The following is a 10010-nucleotide window of genomic DNA, read 5'->3' as shown; positions in this document are numbered from 1 at the left end:
TCTACTGGTTAATTATTCATCGCTGTGTTTAAGAGACTGACAGTGTAGGGATTTTAGCAAACTGACATATCAAAAACTTGAGTATCTACCGTGAGGATATTATTCCAATAGTCATTTTTGACCATTTATGAACTATGAAGCTGTTAACAACACATTGTGCTGAGTCATTTCCAAGATACACTTCTCCAAATGTGTAACAAATATTGTTCTACCAAAAAGAATAAATAAGCAGCCCAAACTTGACTCAGCTAATATATATATAATATAATAATATATATTATAATATTATATATATATATATATACGCATATATATATATATATTATTTTTTACAGTCATAGTAAATATGCATAGTGAAGCATGCGATATATAGGATTTTTGGATTGAATCGAATTTTACATTTTTATCTGTCCAATATCCGACCCAGTGATTTTGAACAGTATCGGACTGATACCGATTCCCATCTCTAAAGGAAATCATAACATATGGACAACTGTAATAAAAAAAAAAAAACTCAAACCATACATACATAAATACCTCAGGTAATATGAATCACACCTTTAAATGTATTTAATGTAAAATTATTAAGTACATATTTAACAATGTGATTCATATTACATTTTTAAATATGTATAGTATATATAATATATACTATATAGTATTATTATTGTAAAAATATAATCATGACAATAGTTAACAACCATATTAACCATATATAGTATTATATTCTGTCTATAATCTACAGGTGGGCCGGTTCTCATTAAAACTTGATATTAACGGGTGGATAGGACAGAATTGATTGGGCGGTCGCACGTGACCTCTGCTTTAGGGGTCGCCACAGCAGATCATCTGCCTCCATCTTGTCCTAACCCAGGCACTGGGGGTCACATCCAGTGTACTCCTATAGTGCTGAACCCAAGTCCGTTTAAATAAGGAGGTTTGGGTCAGGAAGAGCATCCTTTGCCAAATCAAATATGTGGATCAACAAAAGCATTACCAATTTAATTTTTAAAAAAAAATATTCTAAAATATTTGAGTTCTGATTTAATCTGATTTAATGCTGTGAAATATTTTTACTGCATTTTTACGAAGTGTCCCAACTTTTCTGGAAACAGGGTTCGTACATTTGAAACATTTATAAATCTCTGTAACATGAATTTTCCTCAGGTTTCTTTCCCTCAACACTCATCCTCTATTCCATACCAAGAGTTGGACAGACATAAAGAAGCGGTGCACATGTATCAGTGGACCTCATGCTTTTGCCTCAGCTCCTCACTGTTGGACTGCTTGTTGTGTGTGTGTGTGTGTGTGTGGCGCGGTGCCTCTCAGCTGTGTATATGTATATTGGGGGAGCCATTCTCACTCAAGCGGATGACGACTGTAATTCAACTAGAAGGAGAAACCGCTGAGTCGGCAAAGCCTGCCTGTCTTGGGAAGGTCAGAGCATTCCCATGTCACTGACAAATGAGCTGTATTTCAGACTGCCGCTCGCTGCCGTTACGCTCTGTTGTCTTTAAAACAGGGATGGAAGGAGGAGAGGACGGACACATGCTGTAGTGTGCTCTATTTTCACTCACTCTCTGCGCCCACTGTTTCACCCAGACACACCGTGTACTGAATACAGTATGCAGAGGCCTAAAAATACACTTTAAACTCATGATATGCAGAAATGTGCACTGTTCGAAGACTGTACTATCAGTTCCCTTCATTCATTAAAAATTATATAAATATCTGCCGTCATTAGTCAAACTCCTATTACATGAATGATAATAAGTTTTTGTATAATTTTTTCTTTGTTTTTATTTTGCTCCTTTCATAAAAGTGTAGAGTACAATACAGTACAATGTTAGACACATCCGTAATTACTGTTGAGACACATTTCATGGTTGGAAAGGAAAAGTGAGAAGAATATAATTCTTATTTATGTCTAACTCAATCTCAAATAAACTAAAAAAGTGTTCATTTTCAAGAGCAAAACAACTCAAGGTCAAATTTCCAATGCATACTTTATCATTTGTTTATCTTTATACATTTTTTTAAATGAAAAATCTCTGTACAACCCTTCAAATTGATTTTACTCCAACAGAAATACACATTTGTTTTAAGGTGGTCCGAGCAACCTGATGCTAGAAATCCCCTCCTAAGATTTCAGTCTTCTGACGTGAACACAAACAATGTTTGAATGCTCTGAGGCAATACTTTGTTTTTAGCTTTAAATATAATTGTAAATAAATAAAGTGTTTACAATTCTATTATCTCTTTAAGTTTCAATAATCCTGATTTAAAAAAGAAAATATTGGTATGTTCTCTAAATTCAGCTTAACTGATGATTGTAAGTGCTCATTTCTGCACTCATTAAACCGGAAAGTCCCCCAATTCGGGGACCCTGACAGAGTTTATGCAAACAATTTGTGAAGAAGGATTGTGACGAAAGTGAACCCGGAAAAAATAGACTTACGCATCAAATTAAACAGCATAATCTGGGCTACAAGGCTGTGTAAAGCTATTTTAAATGTGACAAACACAGCTCAAATAACAACTAAATGAATAACTACATATCAAACTTCGTAAGGAACCGCTGCGTCAACCCACTCACCGCATTTCGCCGCATTTCGCCGCATTTCTGGATCTAATGATCCAACACCAAAGAATTAAGACAACAAATCTAATGACAACTGTAAAATTGCTGTTACCTTTGATGTTTATCCATGAAAAGTAGATTTTTCCGCGCAAACAAAGCTCTGTCTGGTCAGACGGACTTCCTGTGTTACACTAAAAACATTCCCGGAGTCTCTAGCTGAGTAAGGACCCTAGCATCGCAGCCGGGTGTTCTGTTGCTTCTCATTGGCTAACAAAGCTGTCAATCAAATTGTCGAGACAATAGCGTCTTTCTATTGGCTGTAAGGAAGCTAATGATTCATATAGACCCTGCTGAGATACAGGCCAACAAAGAGCCATCTAGTGTTCGTTTTTGGAATGGAAAATATATATTATATATAATAATATAATATAAGTCTGCAGGAACTTTGATACAAGGCCATAGACTGTTGTATTGAACATTAATAGTGATATAAAAGAGAAAAAAGTAGTTTAATACATGAGAAAATAAAAATGGCACAGATGTTTCTAAAATGTGCCAAATGAGTCCTCGTCTGTACTCTCTGTACTAAAACCTCTCTAATTTTGTTCTGCTTCACTTGATCAAAGTCACCTGAAACCTGAAGTCTTTTCATTTTTTTTGTGTGCCATCTTCAACTAACAAATGATGGTTAAGGCGAAGCCAGCCCACATAAATTACATTACATTACATGTCATTTAGCAGACGCTTTTATCCAAAGCGACTTACAATGGAATACAAAGAGTGATCCTGGACAATTCTGCCTAGATGTTACCATTTTACTATTTTATTATGTTAATATTTTACTGTTTTGAGTGAATGAAAATGTATAATTTATTACACATCGTACAAATGAAAATGTGATTACAAAGTCTTTATAGGGTTGAAACAGGGATATATTGACATAGTAGGAATGTGGCCTGAGCTGCAACTCTAGGTAAATCCCCTCTCGGAGTCCAAATGCTGCTGGTGGTTAATGATTTGGATGATAAAAAAAATAATGGATTTGATAATTCTGTGAAGACGAGGAGGTAGAATGAGTGGACTAAAGCAGGAAGAAGCAAGAAGATGTTTTAAAAAAAAAAGAGTCAGAGGCAAGTCAAGATGATGCCATATGCCCATGGATAGACGAGACCATCTGATGAACAGCTGATCCCTCAACTGACGGCTTCAGGCAACAACAACAATAACTCAAGAGCGTGAACTCATGTGTGAGAGGAGATGAAGAAGATTAAAGATTAATTTAACCTTAAGCTTATTTTAGCATGTAATGTAATACGAAAAATATCTGGAAATAAGATGTTTATATTCATTAAATTGTTGTTTTTGAAATGTACATCAGGAGCTGGGTCAGCTCCATGTTTTTACAGTAGCCCACGATGGACAAACTTAACATCTTTCCAGTTTTAATGTGAAGTGAAGGCCACAGGTTCTCCGACACACTTGGTAGGAAAGAGTGAGGTGAGATATTCTCACTCACTCACTCACTCACTCACTACTGTACCTTTACAATTGTATTAATTATTTGGTTAGATTTGGTAGCTTGCTGGTAGCTTAAAAGTTAAATAAATACATCTGCATCAAACCATGGTGTAGCAGGTGTACAGGGACCTTTGTTGTCATGGTAACAAGAATAAATAGGCTGTTAAGGGCAATGGCTTGTGATAGGCTTCTTGCACAGATGACTGTGGGGTCATTTTGGACAGGAGAACAGTCTCAGTGTTGTATTTCATGTTTTTTTGACTTGAGCTTTGAAATTGAGTCGTGTGAGCTGTGTCAAGACTGGGATACTCCTAGATGTATTAGTCCAGCTGAAAATATATATATTTTTATTTTATCTTTTTTTACTGCTGATGTATAACTCCCTCCTTCACTGCACGACTTAAAGTTACTAAAGCGCATCCTCATCCATTTCCACTACAGTTCACAGATTATGTTGTCTATCCCAGCCATTCAGTGGAAGAGATTGCAAGAATGCTGCAGTCCATTTAAACATACAGTCTATACAGAGGATATAAGAATGTGCAGTACAGAGTGTCTTAGATCCTTTTTTTCTTCACAACCTATAGACAATCTGATGAGAGTTTATCAAAAAGAAAATCATATTGAATTTGTGATCCACTAAAATCCCAAATTACATATTATTTTATTAAACAGGCAAAAATACAACATGAAATCTGAATCAGACTTGTGCTTGTGTGTGATAAATTCATTTTACATTTTCATTTCATTTTACAGTCTTCTGTTTAACATTTAGATTTAAATTTAAAGTTCTCACAATATGATTCCCTGTTTCACTGGTCACTTATTAAGCCCCGCCCCCTCACTCTGTGTAGATGTGATGTTGCGTCACTTTTGTTCACGACATGGGAAATTTTTGAACACACACAACATTCTAAGGGTATTGAACAACACTGTTGCTAGGCAACAGCAACAACACTTCGAGAGAAATGAAGACAGAGCAAAAAAGTAGCTCACGGAAATAAAATAAAAACAAGTCTGATCTCTGCACGACGGAAACTGTGATAAACAAAGTTTACAGCCACTGACAGAATAAAGAAAGCGTGAGAGTCATGGGAAGCAGTGACGATGCTGTTGTTAGCATCTTCCTGAGTCAATGAGATGTTACGTAACAAACCTATTTCAGCAGAAAGAGGGAAAACACCTTTAACCAGTTTTTTTATATTTACAGAGTAATTGTGTGTCGTAAATAAAAAAAAACGATTTATAATTTTTTTTTATTATTATTATTTACTATTTTCTCCTTCCATTTCAAAACAAACACTTTTATTTTGAAATTCTATGAAATATTGTGACAAATATCGTTATTGCGATTTATGGTGATGCAAAAGGTTATATCTCCCCATCTTCCCACCTCAACAGCCCCTCCTGACCAGACTAGACTCCCAATGGCTTCCAGGTCATTTTAGTTTTGAAACCACTGTCCTTACACTTCTTATTTTTCTTCTTTTCCTTTCGGCTGCTCCCTTCAGGGGTCGCCACGGCGAATCAACCTCCTCCATCTCACCCTGTTCTCTGTATCCCCCTCTCTCACACCAACTAACTTCATGTCCTCTTTCACTACATCCATAAACCTTCTCTTTGGTCTTCCTCTAGACCTCCTACCTGGCAGTTCCAACCCCAGCATCCTTCTGCCAATATACTCACTATCCCTCCTCTGTACATGACCAAACCATCTCATTCTGGCCTCTCTGACCTTATCTCCAAAACATCTAACATGTGCTGTTCCTCTGATTGACTCATTCCTGATCCTATCCATCTTCGTCACTCCCAAAGAGAACCTCAACATCTTCATCTCTGCTACCTCCAGCTCTGCTTCCTGTCTTTTCCTCAGTGCCACTGTCTCTAGACCATACAGCATCACTGGTCTCACCACTGTCTTGTATATCTTTCCTTTCATTCTGGCTGATACTCTTTTATCACACATTACCCCTCACACTTTTCTCCACCCATTCCAACCAGCTTGAACACGTTTCTTCACCTCTACTCTGGACTGTTGACCCTAAATACTTAAAATCCTCCACCTTCTTTATCTCCACTCCCTGTAGCCTCGTGGTTCCACTTGGGTTCCTCTCATTCACACACATATATTCTGTCTTGCTGCGACTAACCTTCATTCCTCTCCTTTCTAGAGCATATCTAGATCTATATCATATTCTTCGTCTTTTATTTTGTTCACTTTCTTCTGTTTTTTGTAATATTTAAGTCTTGAAAAAACATGTTCAGTCTCTGGATTGATTATGGGCTTAAGTTCCTCACAGAAACTTCATTTTACATTTCCCACTTTTCTATTACAATGATATCAAAGATGAGTCATGTTAAGATTAATAGTGACGGATACATTTGATTTTCCCAAATAAACTCCTTTTGTGCTTGATGGACTCAAGCAAAGTGTTTGGTGGACTGTGGTGCCCCCTGGTGTCCATGATGTGTGACAATCCAATAATATACTGTGTGAATTACAGGAGGTAAAAGTCCTGAGTTTGCGGCATGATTACATTTTTACACTTTTCCTGTGTTACGTTCAGTTCAGTGGATCATGTTTACAGGTTTTATTCTGTGTAATAGAGTTTTCCAAACCTTTACTGGAGACACATAGGTATTTTTTAATCACATGAATTATTTAATTGAACCGTAAATGTGTAAATTGGTTAAAGACGGTGCAGGGACACAGCAGTTTGTGCGAATTTCATTGTCAGAAACAAATAAAGTTCATAGGACAATTGTATTTTATGCTAGAAACCTGAATGTTTGTCAAACAGCAGTCACATTTGCTATATTTTTGAATATGATGGACAGTTAGACACTGTTGTAATTGTTTTCTAATCTTCCTATATACAGAAAGGCTTCATATAAATGCATACATTCCTCCTGATGATCTCACCTCTCACACAAAGCTGTCAGACAGCAGCTACACCAGGAGAGGGCGCAGCAAGCTTGTGGGACAGGTTGCTGGGCTCAGGCTCCAGTCATCCTCAGGTTTCTTATGCATGACTTCTCCTGAGGCTGAAGCTGCTGCTGGGCAGTCACGTCCACACACAGCTGCCGAAAACAACAGCCCACTGCTAATAAATATCAACAAAAATACTGCAATAATAAAAGATGAACTGCTGTGATCAGAGAAAACTGTTGCAGCCAACTTGAAAAAACAGACTCTCAGTGTTTATTTATGTCAAAAGGAAATTGAGAAATAGTTTTCCTGTCTCTATAACTGTAAAGTAAAATAAAGTAAAATGATCCATCCCGGTGGATCAGCTGCTTCCTTCCCCTTTTGCCAACTTGGAGCTGCTGACCCACGAGGAAGGGATTTAATCACGTAACTGCATGTTCAGCCCCAGCAGACTGACTCATGCTCCTTGACTCCTGGCCTCTAAATGAATCACAGAGTCAGGGAACACTAAGTCAGGGACAATTTCTGTGTCACTGTGATTAAATCAGCTGCTCAAAACCTGTCAAACAACAGGTTATCACAAGGCCCCCCCCAGGGCATTACCACCATGTTGCCAAGTGACTGTCTGTGTTTTCAGGACATTATTGTGTCATGGAAGGATCGGCAGTGCAGCTAATAATAAGAGTTGATTTCACTGGGAAAGTCAGAGAGATACAAGCCTTGTATTGTTTTTCTTTAAACCCACTTTTACATGCTGAAATAAACTTTTTTTTTTTACTACAAAATAATTTTGCATTACAGTACAGCAACATGGTCATATGTATTGTTGTAGTACCATTATTACCTTATTTCTAATGCAGCTTGGTAATAACAATGATAATGGTGTGGTCATTTCCAGGTAATCGTTTGGTAATGAGATAATGTAAATAATAATTACCATATAAAGTTGACATATTCCCTTATATCCAACAAACGCCATTGTTATTACCAAGCTATTACTTGATAATAACTATAGAAATAGAATAGTAATATGTTTCCAAATAAGTGACGTTTCAGGCTCACAGTAGGTCACTTTATGACAAATAATATATGATTTCAGAGATTCACTAAAATGGAATATACAGAAATAAAAGAAATGTATGAAAAACAGGATTGTATTTCTATTCTTGGATTTACATTACGGAATAGTGCAAATATGAATTTGAGTATGTACAAAAATTAGTATGTTTATTTCCCCCCAAAAAACAACAAAACTTAATAATAGTGGGATATAAGTTAATTTAAAGTATGTGCATATGCACATGCATTTAGTATGTAAGTGTGTATATTGAAATGCCTATTATAAATTTGCATGCTTTGTAGAGGCACTTTGTTTCTTCTGTTTGTGTCTTTGCCTACTCAGTCCCTGCTCTATGAATTGGTTTGATTTTGTCAAAGTACAGACCTTATTTTTACTAGGTACAACTTGGTTGAGTGAGTTCACTGTAATCTGGTGGCTACAGCTTTAAAAAAACAACAAAAAAAACTGTTAAATGAGGTGCATTTGAAATCTCAACATCCTTCCACTCTGAGTTTTCCTTCTAATGGAAGAGAATCACTGGATTGTGCAGCTAATAGAAGTCTTGTGGTTTCTCTGTTTCCAGGTCTCATGATTTCAAGGAACTGCATCACACTCATAAAACCCATGACTTGGCCAAAGCTCTCCCCATCTCCCCTCTCCTCTGCTCTGTTTAAGTTTTGTTTGTGTGTGTGTACCTGTTATTCCTCAAGTTGTGGGGATCTACATCTCTGTACACAATCACATTATGGGGACTTGTCTTCCTTATGGGGGACAAAAAATCAAGTCCCCATAATGTAAATTACTACATTTTAGGGTGAAGACACATTTTAAAGGCTGAGTTTAGGGTTAGGTTAAGGTTAGGGTCAGGGTTAGGTCAGTATGGTAAAGGTTAGAGAAAGTCTCCAGGAAATGAATGTAAGTCAATGCAATGTCCTCTGACATCATGGAAACCTGTGTGTGTGTGTGTGTGTGCATTAGAGTTATATATCTCTGTGTATGTGGTAAATTGCAAAAGGGTTATCACATGACTCATGGTTAACATAAGCGCAGGCCTGGTACAGACTAATTTCATTAAGTTAGAGTAAGCTGAACTGAACTAATAATAATAATAATAGTGTACAGCCTGCTGGAAATTATTATTATGAGAAGCATTTCATGGTGTATTTTGTAGTATCCTTCTGCCTGCAATGTAGTACTCTGGTTGTGACTTTAGTCCACCTCTACCACCTGAGAAAATCTTGAGCTCCTGAAGTAACGCCATTATCACCAACATTAAAATACAGTGGTGTAAAAAGGCCAAACAAAGTCAGCTCCGGCCTTTTCACAGGAGGCAGATTTATTCCCAATTAGATCATTTGTTCTGTCATCATCCTCCTCTTCCTCACATACTTCACACACTGGTATAATGAAATTAGATTAAGATGGAGCGAGAGATAAGGTGACTCTAATTACGCTCTCTGGACAAAATTCCTCCACGCTGATCACATACCCTGGTATATACAGTAGAACAGTACCACCAGAAAAAGCTTGTGTACCACTGGTGGTACACATACCACAGTTTGAGAACCAAGACTTTAGTCTATTTGATTGCATCCCTCTCTGCCTATATATTGTAGTATTCCTCATACAAATACTAATTCAATACTAATACTAATAGTGCTAATAATACTTATTTGGTCCATAAAACGTCAGAAAAGGTTGAAAAATGTTGATCAGTGTTTTCCACACCTCGACAGGATGACATACTCGCATGTCTTGTTTTGTCCACAAAACAAAATTCATCAGTTATAAGGAAATATTTGTCATATGGAACAAAGAAACCAGAAAATATCCACATTCAAGAAGCTGAAAAACTAGAAAGCTTGTTTTAAATATTTAAAAAAAAACAACCAAATCGAACAATCGTTGCAGCCCTAATTACT

Source organism: Solea solea, chromosome 19 (genome assembly GCF_958295425.1).
Source record: "Solea solea chromosome 19, fSolSol10.1, whole genome shotgun sequence".
Classification (NCBI taxonomy): Eukaryota; Metazoa; Chordata; class Actinopteri; order Pleuronectiformes; family Soleidae; genus Solea; species Solea solea.
The sequence above is the reverse complement of the archived record's forward strand: the minus strand, read 5'-3'. Positions refer to the sequence as shown.